Source organism: Piliocolobus tephrosceles, chromosome 17, assembly GCF_002776525.5.
Source record: "Piliocolobus tephrosceles isolate RC106 chromosome 17, ASM277652v3, whole genome shotgun sequence".
In the NCBI taxonomy this organism is placed as follows: domain Eukaryota; kingdom Metazoa; phylum Chordata; class Mammalia; order Primates; family Cercopithecidae; genus Piliocolobus; species Piliocolobus tephrosceles.
In genome coordinates, this window is record NC_045450.1 from 35,776,750 (window position 1) to 35,797,330 (window position 20,581).

At 42.8% G+C, this 20,581-nt stretch overlaps 1 long non-coding RNA gene across 1 annotated transcript; it reads left to right on the top strand.

Annotated features, from left to right (window-relative positions):
* The first annotated feature begins 1,270 nt into the window (after nucleotides 1-1,270).
* Nucleotides 1,271-18,189, top strand: LOC111541233. Its single transcript, XR_002731227.1, has 3 exons — nucleotides 1,271-1,408; nucleotides 5,892-5,948; nucleotides 17,950-18,189. It is a non-coding gene; the product is annotated as an uncharacterized LOC111541233 (long non-coding RNA).
* Nucleotides 18,190-20,581: the final 2,392 nt, after the last annotated feature.

Consider the following 20,581-nt stretch of genomic DNA (forward strand, 5'->3'; position numbering starts at 1 on the left):
ATTGTTGTTTTAAGACACTAAGTTTGGGATGGTGGATCACTGAAATATTAGACAAAGGCACAGTCCTCTGAAGCTGAAGCAAAAATCAGTCACTAGTGCTAACCAAGCTCCCCACATTAGCTCATTCTGCCAACAGTTTTAGGAGCTCAAGATTCCACTTTCCTATGTGACATATATATAATATAAGATATATGTGTAGGATATATATATAGGATATATATATATATATATATATATATATATATAGGAATACTATTCAGTATTCCTGAATTGTGTGTGTGTGTGTGTGTGTATGTATATAGGAATACTATTCAGCCATAAAAAGGAATGGAATCATGTCTTTTGCAACAGCATAGATGGAACTGGAGACCATTAGCTGAAGTGCAATAACTCAGAAACAGAAAGTCAAATGCCACATGTTCTCACTTTTAAGTGGGAGCTAAGCAATGGGTACACACAGACACACAGAGTGGAATAACAGACGCTGGAGACTCCAAAAGGTGGGACACTGTGTGAAGGGGGTGAAAGTTGAAAAATTACCCATTGGGTACAACATTCACTATTCAGGTGATGGGCACACTGAAAGTCCGGACTTCACCACTATGCAATATATGCGTGTAAGAAAACTGCACTTTTACCCCCTAAATTTATAAAAATTAAAAATTAAAAGAAAATTTAACTTTCCTGATAGTCCCCTTTCCCCAATTCCACCTTCAACTAACTAGTAAGCATCAGTGGAATATGTTGTCCAAGGCACTTGAGGGGACAGGGGGTGTACAGAAGACACAAGAAAATACTCCCTGCTCTCAAGAGGTTCACTTAAATATTTGATAAGGTGAATATACCATCCCAACTCAGAATTTGTTCAAGCCAGAAGTTTAGATGTCATCCTCCATCCTTTGATGGCTCTCCCCATTTAACATTAACAACGAATACGTGCTCAGTGTTAATATACCAGCTATCACGAGTTAACTCATGTAGTTCTCAAAACCCTAGTAAAATAGTATTTCTCCTTCCCATTTCACAGGTGAGGAAATTGAGGCACACAGTTATGTCACTTGCACAAGTCACAAAGCTGGTTCGTGACAAAGCTAGAATTGGAATCTTGGACAGGTAATTCCAGATCTTTCACTCTTAACCATTCTATAGAATCAGCACCCATCTTTGAGTCAGAGTTTGAGATGCAAATTCTTTACTGTATAGCCTTGATCAAATGACTTCATCTCATTGAATTAATATTCTTCTGCATAAAATGAGGTCACCATCTGCTTATCTAAATTGATACAAATGGGACAGTATATGCACCATTCCAGATACCTAATCACAGCTCAATCGATGCTGGAGTCTCTCCCCTTTTTCTTTCTGCAGAAAACATGCTTTACATAGGATCTCTGAACTTAAAGAATGGGTAAACCATGGCAATAGCTTGCCTCAAATTGAATTTCTGGTGTATTAGGCAGTGGCTTCTACTGAAGAAGTTTTGCTTTGTAGCCAGGCTCTATAATCATTATAAATACGTTGCTCTAAGGCAAGAATTGACAAACTTTTTCTGAAAAAGGCCACATAGTAAGTATTCTAGGCTCTGTGGTCTGTACAGTCTCCGTTACAGTACTCAACTCTGCCCTTATAGTGGGAAAGCAGCTTAGACGGTATGTAAAGGAATGTGTATGGATGTTTTCCAATAAAACTTTATTTACAAAGCAGGCAGCAGGCCAGATTTAGTCTACGGACTGTTTAGCCCCTGCTCTCAGGTAAGTTGTAGAGGTTCTGCTGAAAGAATCTCTTCCAGTCCTGGCAAAAATCTTGTAAGTTAGGAAATCGCCTAGAGGGTAAAATGAAGGAGCTTGGTGAGAGTTTTTATAAGCAGTGAAAATTCTGCCAAAGTATTCCCATGACTTTTGATATCCAGCATGGTATAACCCTTGCTCTATATCAAGTTTTCAATTCTGATATTGCAATTTTGAAAGTAGTTTGTAGAAACATAAGAATTCATTAAAAAACTCATTCAATGATCCACTTTGCAGCCTTGTGACTAATCCAGAAAGTAGAGTCTGTCTCTCTTTAGGAACATAACCCTCCCTAGCAAGGTTCCTGCAGAAAACTCACCCTTGGAAATAACACTAGGGGAAAAAAGTGTTCCATGGTAAAGTTTGTTTGGAAAAGTTTACATATTTTATTCTCCCTCTTGGAGATTTCTAATGGATATAAACATATTAAAAAGCTGAGAATTCCTATAGTAACAAAATCCATTAATCTTGGTTAACTCTGACTTTTACAAACTCACTTGACCACAAAAACTTAGGTTAAAATATGGGATCTGGATTCAATAAAATGAGCATAAAAATACTTATCTCCTGGGGCTGGTGTGAAGAGTGCGTCTGATGAAGCGTGTGCTTAGCACAGGGCCTGTGAGAGGACACACAGGAACTAGGTGTTGGCTGTTACTTTAGCAGCACACTTAGGAAATGCTGGCCAAGACGATAATATACAAAGATATTCGTAAACTCAATTCTCATCATAAATTTCAAAAGAGTTAGTTAATGGTATTCCATATCATATGATATAATAAGTGCCATAGTCAAATTCTTTTAGAAATATTTTGTTCTTGAGAGTGGAACCCCCTGAGAATGGCCTGTGTTAAAACAAGAAGTGCATGGTGATCACCTCTTTATGAGACACCAGGATCCTCGGGGAGTTCTCACTGCAGCGTGGGCAGGTGGTGGTCTGGAGGCTGAAGGCTGGCCGCATGGAAACAGTCAGCCTGGAAAGGGGGATGTGGATGCTGGTGGTCTCACTCTCCTCCACAGCAGGACCCTTTCAAACCCCCTCCTACAAAGGCCAGAGGCCCCAGATATTGACACATGCCTTTAAGCCCTTGGATACTTCAAAGAAAGAAGATTAAGAGCCAGTCTCAGAACCTGTTCCCCAGCGAGATGCGTTTGTCCAAAAGTTGATATTATCGATGTGAGTGGAAGCCGAGAGGAGCGTATAATTTCTTTAATAAAAGCTGGACTGTGTTTGCTGGGGCTCCTGAGTTTTTCTGCTTCCTCCAGAGCATTCTCAGGGGCTGGGACGGCCTCCTATGATCGGCACGAATGTTTGATCAGCTATGCGTCTTCTCCAGGGCAGCTCAGATGATCCGAAAGGCTTTGGATCTCTGGTCGTCTCCAGAGTTTTCCTTCTTAAATTCTTTGTTTCCTTCAGAATTCATTATAAATGACATAATTACATCTCTTTTTCTTCTCTGATTGAGAATATTTCTCACACATGGTGATTTGCCACTTGGATGCAGGAGGAGACTGAGCGATGTCACATGCACCCAAAACACTGCATCTCCCTTCCAGAGCTGCACTGCCTCTCACCCAAGCACTCCTCTCCCTTCCAGAGCTGCACTGCCTCTCACCCAAGCACAGTGTCTCCCTTCCAGAGCTGCACTGCCTCTCACCCAAGCACTCCTCTCCCTTCCAGAGCTGCACTGCCTCTCACCTGAGCACTGCATCTCCCTTCCAGAACTGCACTGCCTCTCACCTGAGCACTGCATCTCCCTTCCAGAACTGCACTGACTCTCATCCAAGCACTGTGTCTCCCTTCCAGAGCTGCACTGCCTCTCATCCAAGCACTCCTCTCCCTTCCAGAACTGCACTGCGTCTCACCCAAGCACTGTGTCTCCCTTCCAGAACTGCACTGCCTCTCACCCGAGCACTCCTCTCCCTTCCAGAGCTGCACTGCCTCTCACCCAAGGACTCCACTTGCAACTGTCCCTCACCAACTTTCCCCTAGTTTGGGATATTGACAGATTCCCCACAAACCCATGAGAAAAAGAAGACTGTCTGGCTCAGCATGAAATTGAATTTCAGAAAATAATGAAGTCCTTTGCAGAGAATGATATTTCCTAAGAGAAAACATACCACCAATTGGGATGTTACCAAGAAAAAAATGGGGTAAATATTGTTCCCTATATATTTTATTTATATATGATTGCTATAATTACTTGCTTAGAAACAAACATTCCATTAGACCATGGCATTCCAGTTCCAGTGAAAATAGAAAAGGGGATTTGATAGCAAATTATCATCTGTGACAAAAGAAATTTAAAATTAGAGGCTGGGCATGGTGGCTCACACCTGTAATCCTAGAAATTTAGGAGGCTGAGGCAGGTGGATCACCCGAGTTCAGGAGTTTGAGACCAGCCTGGCCAACATGATGAAACCCTGTCTCTACTAACAATACACACACACACAAAAAAGCCAGGCATGGTGGCGGGTGCCTGTAATCCCAGCTACTGGGGAGGCTGGGGCAGGAGAATCGCTTGAACCTGGGAGGCAGGGGTTGTGGTGAGCCAAGATCCGGCCACTGCACTCCAGTCTGGGTGACAAGAGCGAGACTCTGTCTTTAAAAAATAAAATAAAACTAGAGACAGACACAAGAGAATTTGTTCATTCATTCATTCATTTACTTCACTAACATTGACTGTGTTTCTTTCCATGCCAGGCACCACTGTGTTAGGTATAATCATGGTGGCTGAGCAGTAAGAGCTTATACTTGTGGAGCGCGTATTACGTGTTAAGTATGATCTCATTTAATTCCATCACATAGGAGCCAATCTTGTTATTAATATTATTATTTTACAGAGAAGGAAAATATAGCTTAGTGAAGCTAAATGGCTGCCCAAAACCAGGGTAACTAATAAGCAGCAGATGTTGGGTCTGATACCAAAGCCTCCAAGTTTGGATAAAGGGCTACATTGCCACTTGAAGCAAGCAAAGTCCTTATTCTCATGTAGTTTGCATTCTAGTAGGGGAGACAGTCAATGAAAATAGAGGCAAATGTATACACATAAATAAGCAAGGTCATTTCAAATAGCAGTAAGAGCTCCGGGAAATATAAAATGGAGTGATGTGCAAGGCAGAGACAAGGTGGAGGTGCTGGAAAGATCCCCCACCCCAGTTGGACACTTGTGATGGCTGAACCCACTCTCTTTGAGCCTAGTTGTTTCATTTGAAGGCAGGAACCTGGGCAAGAGGATCCTTCTGTAGCTCATTTCATTCCATAGTTGCATGGGCAGCACAGGCCGCCATTTACAGCCTGTGTTCTTCCTCTGTGTTCTAACATATGGAGTTTTTCCAACCCAGACACAGCTAGACCACTAGATACGAGCAGACTTAGATGTTACCTAAATAAAAAGTCATGCTTGTCCTTAAGCAAATAGTTCTACAGAGGACACCCAGATGTGGCAGTAAACAAATGTCCAAGTATTTCATGAAAAATACTAAAACACTCAACTGGTGGGCAGTGTTACCCTCCAGGTGACATTTGGCAATAACTGGAGACTTTTGGGGTTGTCACAAACTGGGGGAAGGATGCTACTGGCATCTAGTGGGTAGAGGCCAGGGAAACTGCTGAACATCATACCATTCACAGGGCAGCCCCCTACAGCAAAGAATTATCCAGCCAAAATGTCACTACTGGGAAATCTCATGCTACAGTGAGATAGAGAGATAATAGATAGATAGATAGATAGATAGATAGATAGATAGATAGATAGATAGATAGATAGACAGACAGATAGATAATAGACAGATAGATAGACCGCCATCCTTGTTTTCTGGTAACTTTCTCTACCTCCGACATCTGCCCCAAATTGATGGAGACAAGAGGTTTCAACAATTTTTTACTAAAACTTTCCATCAAAAGTCCAACCCAAAAAGTAGGGTCAGGAAAGCTCCCACATTTAAAATGATCTCACACAGCCATCAGAGAAAGAGAGGGACTCCCTTAAAGATGTGGAGAGAGAATGTCTAAATGTCTACTTGCATAAAATCGATAATACAAAACATATCTCCATTAGGTTCTTTCTTAATTGAAACGATGCTTTCTTTCATCCCTGCCAGGAAGAAGAAAAATCATGTTTCCAGCTTGGGCTGCTGTTTCATCTGCTGGACTTGCTTGTGAGCTAAGCCAAGTTTCATTAAAAATTATTGGTCTCATAACTTTTTTTGTTTTTTGCTTTAAAGAGTCCCATATGGAACCAATATCATGATAGGATTGTAGCTGCACAAAGCCATTGGGCATTTTGACCCACTCCCTGCTTCTTGGTAGATTCTAAGTACAGATCTAATTGTTTTTTCCTTCAAGTATTAAGTGAATATCTCTGCAAACAAATCCAAATTTAGAAGGTTAGATTGAAGAAATAGAGAAGCAAATCTAGTCAGCTCACAGAAATCTTTCTTCTCCTCTCTTGCTCTGTCTCCAAGGGAACCTCTACACCTTCTTTTAAGGTGCCAGCCCTCTTGAGCTCTTGTCTGATTAAGAAATTCTCTGGTAGAACCAGAGCATCTGCAAAAGCGTAAAATATGATCACAGCCTTTGCACAAGTATTTTAACAACCAAACCTTATGATAGGTTATATTTCATTGACTCGGAAGAAACATTGCATTATCTGGGAAAACAGCACAGATGTTGCCTAATAAACGTTTTGGTTTATGCATTGTATTAACTTCATGAAACATTTATGCAGATCTCACATTAACAAAAGGTAAAAGAACCATTCTGTGTTATGAAGCATACAACAGGATGATCTTTGTCATGTTTTTGTTGTTGTTGTTGCTGTTGTTTTTACCTTGGTATTTTATGGGTGTGTTTGTAACTCTTGGGGTTTCTATTTAGGAGGACAGAAGGGCATTGCAGATTTTCATCTCTTCTGTTTTCAGTTCTGTTATCATCCCTTCCAGCTGACTTCACATTTTATGATGCTAATGGGGGGTGTGTGGTTTTGAGTTTCTCTCCTGTCAGCTGGTCAGTGGGTCTGAGGGATATATTTAATAGAATCTGACAGCTGATGGAGCTGGCCTCATTGAAAGAGGATTTGATATGTGGAGTGAATGTGGCGACCCTGAATTCCCCATAATAACGGCCATTATTATTCTGCCTCTCGCAGCCAATATAACTCTCCCTGTTGTACACACCAGTACATGTGTATAAAAGACATGACTTATGGATGGCTTCTTCCGTATACTGATCTGAGGGCCATTTAGATAGCATGTCAAAACAGATTAACTGTCTTATCCTGCCACAAAATTAAGGGGGGGGAAAAAACTTTCTACATCTCTGCCCAACAAATGCACTCTGTGCCCCTAAACAAAGCCAGCACAGAAGGGGCACAGATCGTCTCTGGGTGGGGGTTAAGAGAATCAGGCACCCAGAAAAGCTGCAGGCTCACCCAGTTAAGGTGCCCCCTCCAGTGAGGACCTGAGGGCACTGCCTGAGATATTGTGAGGGCAGCTGGAGCCACAGGTAGGAACCTACCTCCTGAAAGGCTGGTGCCATGCTTTAGCTGTGTGCATGTGCCTGGGATGTTGGGGTGGGTGTTGGCCCACCTCGGCCCCTGCTGAACTGGACTCACTGTTGAAATCAACATCTCAACCTGCATCCTGGCAACCTGAAACAGCCCACATTCTCTGCCAAACCTGCCTGCCTACTGGTTAGCAAAGTTCGCTAACATTTATCATGTGCTTGTTCTGTGCTGAACTTTACCTGTAGTGACCCTTTTAATCTTCCCAAGAACTCTAATCTGTAGATATTATTATGATTAATATGATTATCACTCCCATCTTACATATGAAGAAACTGAGAGAAAGGCAAGCTAAGTAACTGGTCTCAGGTCACAGCTGATGATCGATGGAGCCAGGATGGAATTTCAGGCCATCAGAGCCCATTGCCACAACAGTGACAGTTCTCTTCTGCTTCTGTTTGTCCTCCAGCCAACAAGAAGTATGTGTGACTGTGTGTCTGCATACACATGCATATGCACGTATAAAAATTCTTAGACCCAATTGTCCCCCTAGAAATCATCTGCGCCCCCCGACCCCGTTAACTGCAGCCAAATCCCCACTCAATCAAGAAAGTTACTGTGCTTTTTTCCTCTGTAAACTGGGCACCTCCCATCCTGTGGGCTGTTACAAAGACAAGGGGAGAACCTGTGCGCACCTAGCACAGCACCAGGCCTGGGAGGTTGGCCAGGAAGCACTCATCTCACCTGTCCTTCATTTCCAACCTCAGAAACCCACCCCTGTTCCCTGCCTCCTGTCTACAAGCTGACCTCCCCGTCTTCAGCCATGCAACACTGCTGTCTGAGGTTACCATTTCAGGCAATGATACCATAAGCAGTTGATTCCACATTTCTGAAAAGAATCCTTTTATTTATCTACTGTCATCTTCCAGTAAAAAAAAAAGAAAAGAAAAGTAAAATGGCTGCAGAGAAGCCAGCAGATGTGTCCAGGGTACCTGAGGAAAGCAGGCCAGATGCTAGGAGATATCCTCATGGCTGTCAGTGTTTAAATTACATAGAGCTGGTACTTTTTAGGTCAGAAGCATAAAACCTACTATTGATCTTGAGCAATGCGTCCAATTTTGAATGTCTGCTAAAGCCCCAGGCACTTCAATGCCACATAATCAATATTTCTTTTCGTTCGTTCTTTCTTTTTTTGTTGTAGAAAATGTATGGGTTTGTTTACCCTTCCTGCAGGCATCCAACCTGGCCTTTTATTCCTGCTCAAGTAGGACATGCAGCCTGCTGGGGACCTGCGGCTCAAATCCTCAGTCAGCAGGACTGCCATCCCTGGGACTCATGAATAATGGAAGTGCAGTACCCACTCCTTACAGCCCAGACGACTTTCCAGGAGCAGGCTGTACCCCCAAAGTAACCAAGGAACAAGGGGCAAGGAGACAGAGAGAGACGGGGAAATGTGAGACCATGTTTAGCTGAGTGTAGACCCTGAGATAAGATAGTACTTGCAATCTTGAAATTTAGAGTAGAAAAGGGCCTTGGAGATTATCTGGGGGAAACATTCCCTTTCAATTTGCAGATGGAAAAACTGGCCAAGGCTCCTTATGCCTGAGTTGTTGAAATGGTCGAGGGAACATGAGCTGGGCCATATGGAATATGGATTAAGCTTTGAACTCTGTTAAGAAAAGGATTTCAGGTCGACCAGATGACCACAGCAGTCTTCCTATTCTGACACTGAGGACAACCTAGTAAGCAGGCCAACCAGGTAGGCTGGTGTGATTTGAAGCTACGAGGCCTTTGCGTCCCTGCCTAAAGGCCTGGTGGCTATGTCTGTGGTGGTGGTCTTGAAGAAGTGTCTTCTTCTACGGGCTGCTGCATAGATTTGGCCTTGAAGGATGAAGAGCACAGAGAAGAGAAACTGGTGAGGGGTAAGGGGTGGGGACAGAGGTAAGAAGACAAAATGACAAGTGTTGCAAAGACAGAAGTGAGAAGCAGCATGGTGCGTTGATGGACTTGCAAATGGTTCACATGAGCAGCAGAGCACAGGGGGTGGAGGCAGCAAGAGAGATGGTATCACAGGAGCCTGGCCATGCCCTGCACTGAGGAGTTTCCAACTCTTGGCTTTGAAGCCTTTTGAATCAGGCAGTGATACAATCAGTGCTGCACTGGAGAAAGTTCATGTTGGCTGGAGGGCAAAGAATGGATCGGAGGAAGCAAGACTGGGGTCAGGCAGCCAGAGAGCAGATTATTCCAGAGGCCAGGCAGACCCTGATGATGGCCAAACCAGGAGTGGAGGATGGGTTTCTCATATTCACAAGGAGGCTCTGCAGGATCGGAGGAGGGTCTGGATAGATAAACTGATGGGAAGATAACAGTTGTAGGCAGGGTCACTTAAAAATTCTAGCACTACATGTGAATTGTCAGGGTTTACTGTGTGACTTTTGACAAGTCACTTAACCTCTCTGAGCTTCAGTTTCCTTACCTATAATGTGAGAATAACATGGGGATTTCATGATTAAATGAGGTAATACATGAAAGTGTTTTCCGCAGTGCCCACCATGTAGTAAACCTTCATAGGTGACAGCTGACTTCTATTATATTATTGACCTTGTGGAGAGTGTCCAATGAGACATGATGTGTTTTGAAGTAGCATCATCTTTTTTTTTTTTTTTTTTTTTTGACAGAGAGTCCCTCTGTCACCCAGGTGATTTTTCTGCCTCAGCCTCCCGAGTAGCTGGGACTACAAGAGCACACCACCATGCCTGGCTAATTTTTGTGTTTTTAGTGGAAGTAGGATCATTTTTAACCCAGTCTTGAAATAGATAGCTTGAGTCATAAGCTGTTTCCAGGAAGCACGCTGGAGTTACTTCTCTAGTGCAGGAAGACAACAACATAAACACATACCTATTTATCTCCCAGATTCCCCAGAAAATGACCAACTGTATATAAAACTAAAAATAAAAATAAGAAAAAACTTATTCATACTGGGTATTAGCAAAGGGTGGTATTTATAGGCCGGGAGGTCTGAGGAACATCTGTTAGATACACGGCAGATGGGCCAGATTGAAGAATTCATGATTTCTAGAATGGGAAGGAGCGGTCTGTTTGATAGAAATTTCAAAACTGTCTTTGCAGATCCTCACCACCAGCCCTGCTGCAGTGAGAACTGGAGGTGAGAGTAGGCTAAAGCCTCTAGAACTGGTCAGTGCCACAGATAACTGGCCATGGTGTCAGGGGCACAGTGAAGGGGAAACCCAGACCAGCAATTCCTTGAAACTAAATCCTGAAGCCAACTTACAGCCAGGCCTGGGTCAGGGTACAGCCCTAGCAGACTACTGGCAGCCGAGCTTTAGTAGACACGAATTCTCATCTTACCAGCATTCCAGCTCCTCTTACTCTAGTAATGATTCTGATTTTGAACTTGGAGTCAACTCTTCTCTTCATTCTGAGTCCACATGGTCTGGAAGGATCTCCAGGATGAGGTTCCTGACCCAGGTCTGGTCAATCCAGCACAAAATGGACCTTGACACAGTGATTGATTCAGGAATGGTCTCAGCACTCAGGGTGGTCCAATCTCAAAAGTTTAGTGGGAGTCCACAATAAGATATGACTTCACAACATAAGCACATGGCTGTCACCAGATAGAGAGATCTGAACAAGACTGGCAAGGAAGTGGAGAAATTGAACGCTTAGACACTGCTGGTGTGAGTGTAAAATAGTGTAGCTGCTTTGGAAAACAGCCAGTTCCTCAAAAGGTGAACTATATCACCCAGCAATTCCACTCCTCAGTACATATCCTAGAGAAATGAAACCAATTGTTCACATAATTCACACAAATGTTTCCAGCAGCACTGTAATAGACAAAAGGTGGAAACAAACCAAGTATCTTTCAACCAATGAATGCATAAACAAAATGTGATGCATCCATACAATGGAGTATTATTCAGCCATGAAAAGAAATAAGATTCAGGCACATGCTGCAACACAGGTGAACCTCTCAAACATCACACAAAGTAAAAGAAGCCCAATGCAAAAGACCACCGATTGTATGAAATGTCTGGAACAGGCATATCCATAGAGACAGAGAGTGGATTCGTGGTTACCTAGGGCTGGGGGAAAGAGGGATGGGGAGTGACTACTAATGGGAATGGGGTTTCTTTTTGAGGTGATGAAAATTTTTTAAAAGTGATTGTGTTGATGGTTGTATAATTCTGTGAATATACTAAAACCACTGAATTTTACTTTAAATGGGTGAATTGTATGGTATGTAAATTACATCTCGATAAAGCTGTTATTAATTTAAAAAAAAGTTTAGTGGAAACCAAGGGAAAGATCCAAGCTCTATGCTGTTGGAATTGAGCTGGTGGGAAGGAGGAGGGGTAAGGCTGGGGCTGTTGTAGCCGCTTTATCACCCAGAAGTTTTAGGGGCCACTACAGCGAACCCCAGAATCAATCTAACATAGCAGGAAGCACAAGGAGGTGACAGAAACTGGATTCTCAAGGATGTTGTTTTTACTTTAAATTAAGCTCTACTTGAAACCAGAACTACGCCTCGGTTTCTCTTCCTCAATTAACTCCCTCTAAGTTGGACTTTGCGCTCACGATAGAAAAACTCCCAATGCAAATACCAAACACAGAAAAGGAACCTTGAGCAGGGAGTCCAAACTTCCTGCCACCACTCCCTTCCAGGCTGATCTTACCCTGGCCTCTTCTAGCTCCCTCTTCTTCCTTCAGCTTCTAGATCTTCAAATCAGCCAAACTCAACTCCATCCAGTTTAATCCATTCCATTCTCCCATCATCCTGGCCTGAATTGTTCACACAGGGACCCACACAATCTCTGACAGAACTCCTAGCAATGGGTTAACGGATAGAAGCAAACAAAGAAAAATCACAGGCATATGAGAAGACAGAACTGTTCCAAACAAGGAGGACCACAAGTGCCTCCTGACTGAAATGAGTTACTGCTAGACGCAAGAGAAAAGTTTCCAAGTCTGTTAATTCAAGTTGTCAGAAGGAATCAAGAAGAAACTGTGGCTTCCATTTTCAGAGAGCGATTCAAGTTTATCTGTTTACTTCCCTTGCCTCTCCAAACCTTATTATGGCCAAACTAAAAAACAAAAAAATGAAAAGAAAGAAAGAAAATCTCTATCAGCACGGGAAACTAAGCCATGAATAACCTAGAAACTTGAGTACTTTTCTTTAAAGGATGTGATGGAGAAGGAAAGTGATTGAAGGAAGGCTGCTGTCTAATGCAGGCACGGGAAGGGCCCCTGCAGAAGTGGAGGGGATTCCCTAGGAGTTGCAAAAGCCCTTCAATCTTCGGTTCATGTTATTTACTATGGTGGACCACAGGGTCATTGGTATGGAGCAGATTAAAGGACTTGAGGAATTGTTCCACTATCCCTTATAGGAAACAGCCAAGAGCACCACTCACACCAGGCTTTACGTGATGTAAATTGTGTGGGAAGGAAAAAACAGGTATTGCTAAGGAGACTTAATGAAAGCAAGGATTTGCTGCCCCAATTTAGGGCTGGTAGTACAGTCACGGCAAAGAAGTACATGCCCGGGACAATAATAAACCTTTCTGCCATATTGATGCAGGACAGGCAAGCCCCTGGTGTGAGGCTTAGCCCAGGAGGTTCTTGGCCTCCCCCAGGAAAGAATTCAAGGGCAAGACAGTGGTGTTAAACAGCCACTTCTATTGAAGCAGCAATGTACAGCAGAAGACAGACCAGGCCTGCCCTATAAGCTGTGTGCCCGGAGTAGCAGCCTAGAAGTGCCGCTGTACTCGTAGTTATACCCAATTTTAATTACATGCAAAATAAGGGGTGGTCCATGCAGAAATGTCTAGAATGAGGGAGGTAACTTCTGGGTTGTTGAATGTTGCCATGGAAAGGGCGGGGGGTAACTTCTGGGCGTTGCCATGGCACTGGTAAACTGACATGGCACACTGATGGGTGCGTCTTATGGGGAAGGGCTTCTGCCCCTCACCTGTTTTAGCTGGTCCTCAATTAGGTCTGGTGTCCAAGCCCCACCTCCAGAGTCGAGTTCTGCCTCCTGCCTCAGTAGGAGAGTAAATGGAGCCCTCACTGGGAAGGCTAGGTGAGGACGAGCAGGAGAGGGTCCCTAGCAGTGGAGTGAGCAAATCTCAGCCCTGCAGATGACTGCGGATGCTGCTGCCCCAGTGCCTGCACAGGATGAAAAGAAACCGCCAGGAAATGGTGCATCTTCCTGCTGCCCCTTCCCGCTCACCCACTTTCTGTTCATCACAGTCAACTGAACCTCCAAACCAGAAAAATACCTGCAGTATAGACCAGCAAATCCTTTCCCTTCTGTGAGTAACATATTTAAATAAGTTTCCAACAGAATCATTCTCAAGTTGTAACAGTGGATCAACGGTTTTCTCTCTGCAAATATGTACAATAAAAGAAAATGTAACAGAGGTAGGAAAAGTTTCTGTGATTTAAAAAACAGAGCTTATTTTGAGAAATCAAAACAAATACTCTCTCTTGATGTAAAACTATACCAATAAACAAGGGTGACAGTGATCTCTAATTTTGGTATTTCCCATAAGATTAGAGATATTGTTTCTTTTAATGGAAATCCCTGAAATCCAGAAAGACAGTTTCCCAGTGAAAAGCATAATCATGGAAATTTTCTAGTGTCGTTAGGGCAATACAGAGCAGATTGAATAGAACAGAAAACAGACTCTGTGAATTTAGAAGTGAGCTCAAAGAATCCTCCCAGAATCAGTGAAAAGAAGACAAGAAATGGAGAAAATAAGAAAAGAGAGAAAGAAAAAGGAGAGAGGAAGCTACAAAGGAAGCTACAGATCAACTCTCTATGTAAGGTTTTTAAATGGTGGCAACGGAGCAAATGAAAGAGAAAAAATAACTCAAGATGTGACAGAAAATTCCCCTGAGTTGAAGCAAGACTTGTGTCTGTAGAATCTAGAGGCAAACTGCCCCGGCAGGCTGTTCACCTGCTTTTGCAAATAAAGTTTTATTGGAACATAGCCATGCCTGCTCATTTATACATTGTTTCTGGCAGCTTTCCTGCTACAATAGCAGAATTGCATGCTGGCCACTACGACCCTATGACTTACTTAGAAAGCTGTATGGCCTTCTAAGAAAAGATCTGCTATCCCCTCTAAGAGTTCTTTGATGCATACATGGCTAAAATGTTTGCATTTCAAGGATAACAAAATTTAAAATCCTATAATCATTTAGTCCTCTGGGGTGGGGGGGTAGAAGTACCCAAATTGCCTCCAAAAGAAGAAAGAAAGAAATTGCACTAGGCCATACTTCTTAGCAAATTCTAAGATAAAATGTTATCAAAATCCACAAACTTTCAGAGGATTGAGATTGAGAACTAAGACTATATGCAGCCAAGGTGCCGTTCTTACATATCTGTAATCTTTTTTGTGCTTCCACTCCTGGCGTGGTGTCTGCAATCCCAGGCACAGCCCTCTGAAAGTGTGCAGATAATCTTATGCGGACAGATTCATAAACAACATAAGTGGTGACTGTTACTTCTTGAAAACAAAAATCATCAAAGAAACGCTCCAGGTGGCTGAAAAATGAAGCAAAATAAATAATTCAGATATGAGGAAAAGCAACATAAAAGAAACATTGCTTAACAGAGAACCAAAAATTTCAAGTTAATTTCTTAATAATTGCAGTTAACGTGATTATAAAACAATGTAAGTGTCAAAAAATAATTCTGGAAAGAGATGAAACCCAATGTAAAAATGTATTAATTATAATATTCTTATTCTAAAAGCCAGATGGGGCTGGAAAAGGAAGTGGTGATGCTAGTACTGGTAATTATAGCTTCCATTTTTAGAAGTTACTATGTATTAAGCACAAAAATAATGCTGATATAAATATTGTTTTTCATAAATCTTTGTACACATCTATAACATTAATTCCTTAACATAAATTCTTAGAAGGTGAATGCTGGGTCTGAGCATTTAAAAATCTTTCAACACAGTGAAATTTGAACTCTTGGTAGAAATGTATAAGTGTTCACTTCTCTGTACTCTTGCCAATGACAATTATTACCATTTGGCTAGTTATAATAGTGAAAATAATGTATGAAAAAATATGGAAGTTTAAAAATTTTTGTACAAACTAGAGCAAATTAATGTTATTTGATATAGTACTATAACTTTCACTCACTTGTGTTCTGATATACTTCTCAAATAGAAGAGACCACCACTCTATTTTCATTTTTCATGAAGGTACTAGGTGGCATATTTTTGTGGCATATAAATGTCAATTTTTTTTTTTTTTTTTTAAGATAGAGTCTTACTCTGTTGTCCAGGCTGGAGTGCAGTGGTATGATCTCGGCTCACTGTAACCTCCACCTCCTGGGGTTCAGGCTATTCTCCTGCCTCAGCCTCCTGAGTAGATGGGATTACAGGCATGTGCCACCACGCCTGGCTTTTGTATTTTTAGTAGAGACGATTTTGCCATGTTGGCCAGGCTGGTCTCAAACTCCTGACCTCAGGTGATCTGCCCACTTCAGTCTCCCAAAGTGCTAGGATCATGGTGGCATGAACCACCATGGCCGGCCATAAATGACAATTTTAGGGGAAATATAATATTTTTTATTTGGAGGCAACATTGATGAGAATTGAGGGCCATTATATAATTTATAGCAAGTCCCCAAAATGAGATTCTCTGCAGCCACTGAAAGTCATATTCACAAAAACTAATAGAGGTGTAAGAAGCTTCTGGAAATATAATACTGAGTGAAAAATAGTTTATATGATACAATCCCAATTCTGAGGTTCAAAAGCACATACCACGTACAAATAAGGAGATGAGCCAGACCTTAACAAAGACGGTCTTCAAGAGATGACAATCCAGAAGATGGGGTTTCTTCTTTATTCTTTTCTGTATTTTCTAAGTTTTCTACTTGAACATTTTAATACATAGAGAAAAACAGATATTTTGTAAGTAAGCTAGAAGTTTTTATCTGTTTCCTTGGCAACCAGGGCAGTATCTGGCTCCCAGTAGACACTTTCGTCAATATCCAGTGAATGAGTAAGTGAATGAGTAAAAGGCCTGGGATCCTGCCCTTATCTGCTTGCTTCCCACTGTCAGCTACTCAGCTGCTTTGACCCTCACCCATCTCCCTGTCTGGATCTCTGCAGCATGTCCACAGTGGGGGCCTCCCCAGGTTACCTGCTTCATTTGCTAGGCCTGGGCCCCAGATCTCCATCACTGAGGCCCACCAAGCTGGTCTTGACTTTGCCAGTTCTTCTACCTTCCGAGCTAGAAAACTGCATTGGAAAAACTTCTTGGCCAAGGACATGACACCTTGGGAAACTGATCCAGGCAGTTAGCAAGGCTGATGTCATCTGGGTAACACCAACATCACACTGAGCTCCCCTTCCCAGTTGATTGGTTTCCTTGCAGGGAATGTTAATTTGTAAAAATCATGAATAGATTTGTAGTCTGAATTGGCCCTTAAAAACAGAGCTATAAACACCAATGTGATGTAATGGCTGGTTCTATTCTGACTTGTCAGTGACAATGTTTTATCAGTACTCAAAATGTCTCAAATATCACCCCTGCTTACATGGGAGTTTGAGTGAGAAAGAGACTGTTGGACTGTTTGCTCTGGTTGAATGAGACTTAGCAGGTTGGTATAACACATTTTGTCCTATCAAAAATAGCTGAGATTACATAAGCACAACCTCTCCCCAGAGCAAATATGCATTTGAGAGGCAGTGAAACATACATAATTATAGATGTAAAACACTAAAAATAGGCTCTGTGCCACACACAGGCAGCTGAGAGCGTGGGACTCGAGTGCAATGCTGCCACGTATGGCAATATTAATAGGAGTTGTGGCACCATCCCAGGTGGCCCAGTGAGGCGATGCAGAGCTATTACAGACAGGAAAAGACAGAGAGGTTTAAAATGTTTGTGTGCAAAGAAGTTTGCTGCTTATTTGAGCCTGTCAAAACCTGTTCCAACTGACTGTGGTCTTCTCCCAGGGGACAGGAAATAAGAAGTCATCAGACAACCATGATTGTTACATTGTTATCTCTTATTGTATTCTTATTATAACTAGTCGGTATGAATAATAATAGCAGCTTGTGCTTGAAAGCATGTGCTGTTTTTTTCGAGGGATTTTCACCTCTACGGTTATCAATTCAACCAGTCTATACTGAGGGCTGTTTCAAGTAGCCTTTGCTATATAACACAACCTCCCCACAAAACTGGACGACTTCAATCAACCAGAATTGCTTTACAATTTTGTAAGCTGGCAGTGTGATTTTCTGCTTGTCTCAGCCAGAAAGGTCCCAAGATGACCTCAGGCACATGTCTAGCAGCTGTGCTGGGACACTTGACTGGATACCCTGATGCTCCTCCCTGGGGCCTCTTGTCTTCCAGAAGGCTAGACCAGTTTCCTGATCTGAGGTCTCTGGGCAGTGCTTCAGGACGGCCCCGGTGAAAGCTGTATTATCCCTTAAGGTCACCTCCACTGCATTCTTCTGATCAATGCCACTCACAAGGTCAACCCATATTCAGCGACGGGAAAATAAACTCCACCTCTTGATAGGAAGAGCTGCAAAATTTTGTAGGCGTGTTTAAGACAGCAGGGCTGAGCTAGATATTGACTTAGTCATCTCTTTTAATTCTCACAGGAACCCTGAATGGAAAGGATTACTGTGCACACTTTTTAGATACAGAAACTGAGATTCAGAGAGGGTAAACAACTTTCCTAAAGCCACACAGCGAGAGTCTATCTGAACTGAAGATTGTTTGACATCAAAGCTCATTTCTTTCCCTAAATGTCAGCATTCTCTCCTGACTTATTAATTTGATTTCTGTCTTCCCCTCATGGAAGTTAATTAAAGGAATGCAAGAACCTTTTAGAAAATCTCCAGGGCATTTTCTGTGTTGATCATTGTTTCACAATCTCTTTTCCACCCAATCCTCACCAGCCCTTTAGATCTGTTTCTATTAGGCCACACCCCAGAGCCACACAGATCAGGGGAGAGAGAGCTCGCTACTAAGCAAGTCCTCTGTCAAATGCAACAGGGACAAGGAAACCAGGCACTTGCCTGTAGTCTACTATGTGCCAGGAACTGTGCTGATTGCTTAACAATAATCAGTTTAGCTAATCCTCATGGTAATGACACAAGGTAGGCATGGTAGTTTTTTGTTTTGTTTTGTTTTGTTTTTTAATCTCTTTTGCAGATGGGGAAACTGAAACAGGTCAGTAAGTTGTGGAACTGCGATCTGAAACCTGGGCCATCGGACTCCAGAGCTGATGGTCTTGCCTCCCTCACTTGCCAGCCTCTCCAATCATAAAGGAGCTTCAAGCAGAGAATGGGAGAAGTTGTAGCCAGTGTGACCCTGACTCTCATTCCAAGGCCCTCTTCATCACCAGCGCCTTCTCCTTTCCTCAACCCACCTCGCATCTGAACAATGAGTCCCAGTTTTCCAGTACCAGAGATTGAGGTGCAGGGAAGTTAGATGTGTCTCTGCAAGTTTCCTGGGATGCTGATGGCAGGTAGCAGGGCAAGACCCATGTCTCCTGCCTCCTGGACCTGGGCTGTGCCTAAGAGGAAAAGAAGGAAGTTATTAAACCCCAGGGACACTCCCTAAGCCTGAGTGGCCCTGTGCCAGTGTGGATGTGGCAGCATTCTTTTGAGGCAAGTAGGGGTAGAAGCTTCTAAATATAAGAGAACTTCTGATCTCCCTTAAGTTGGCCAGAGAGCCCAGACCACTTTCCCTCCTGAGTGGACACGGGACTTGAAATGCAAACCTGCCTTCAGCACTGGGATCAGCAGTAACACTGGCGAGTCTTCCGAGGACTGGGTGGTGGGCTGCATTCCCTACGTTCTCCACACTCAGACAAGCCCTCTCTCCCACACTACCAAAACCACACACTGCTGAGCTTTGCGTTGAAACACAACATCCAACAAGTCATGAATCATGAAGATCTGGACTCATCGGCCAACAAATTAGAGGGTGATTTACTTCTGGTTTCCCGTCAACAGTGAGATACCCAAACACCTGCCTGCATCGGTTTCTAGGGGCATCCACTGCCCATCAGCAGAGAGGCCAAGAAGCTGATGTGCAGGAAGTGGTGGGAAAGGAGGCCTTTCCGGAAGCGACTGACTGTCGCATTGGGCGCAGTGCACTGCCACTAGAATTCACCTTGCAGGTAAAGCATGCTGGGAACATGACGTATTTTGATGGCACATTACAGGTTATAAAACTCTTTGACATCGCTCATTCTTGCAAAAGGTATCTTATTTCATTTATTTAGTTTTAAACCTAGCATTTATTATGCCAGGCACCACAGTAAGTGAGTATGTTATATAGGTTTTATATTTTATTTGTATGGTTTTATGTGCATATATATACACATAGCATAAATAGCATAAAAGTTACCATTTTAACTCTTTTTTTTTTTTTTTTTTTTTTTGAGACGGAGTCTCACTCTGTCCACCAGGCTGCAGTGCAGTGGCGCGATCTCGGCTCACTGCAAGCTCCGCCTCCTGGGTTCACGCCATTCTCCTGCCTCAGCCTCCCTAGTAGCTGGGACTACAGGCGCCCGCCACCGCGCCTGGCTAATTTTTTTTGTATTTTTAGTAGAGACGGGGTTTCACCGTGGTCTCGATCTCCTGACCTTGTGATCCGCCCGCCTCGGCCTCCCAAAGTGCTGGGATTACAGACGTGAGCCACCGCGCCCGGCCCCATTTTAACTCTTTTAAGTGTACACTTAGGTGGCATTAAGTGCATTAGTACTGTTGTGCAACCATCACCATCATCCATCCAAAGAACTTTTTTCACCTTGAAAACTGAAACTCCTTACCTTTTAAACAACAGTTTCCCATTCCTCTTCCTCCTAGCCCCTGGCAACTCCCATCCTCCTTTCTGTCTCTATGAATTTGACTTCTCTAGAGACCTCATACAAGTGGAATACTGCAATACCTGTCCTTTCATGACTGGTGTATTTAATTTAGTGTAATGTCTTCAAAATTTATCCATGTTATAATACGCGTCAGAATTTCCTTCTTTCTGAATACTGAAGAATATTCTGTTGTGCGTATATTCCACATTTTGTTCACTCATGGACATTAGGGCTGTTTCCACCTTTTGGCTGTTACAAATAATGCTGATATGAAGCCCAATTCACAACTTCATGTGGTTTTTGTCAGTTACTCTTCAAAACAAATCTACAAGGTAGGTCCTCATACCTTCTCGTTTTCAGATGATGAAACCTGATGTAGACAGAAGGTAACACAACTGTCAAAGGTCACC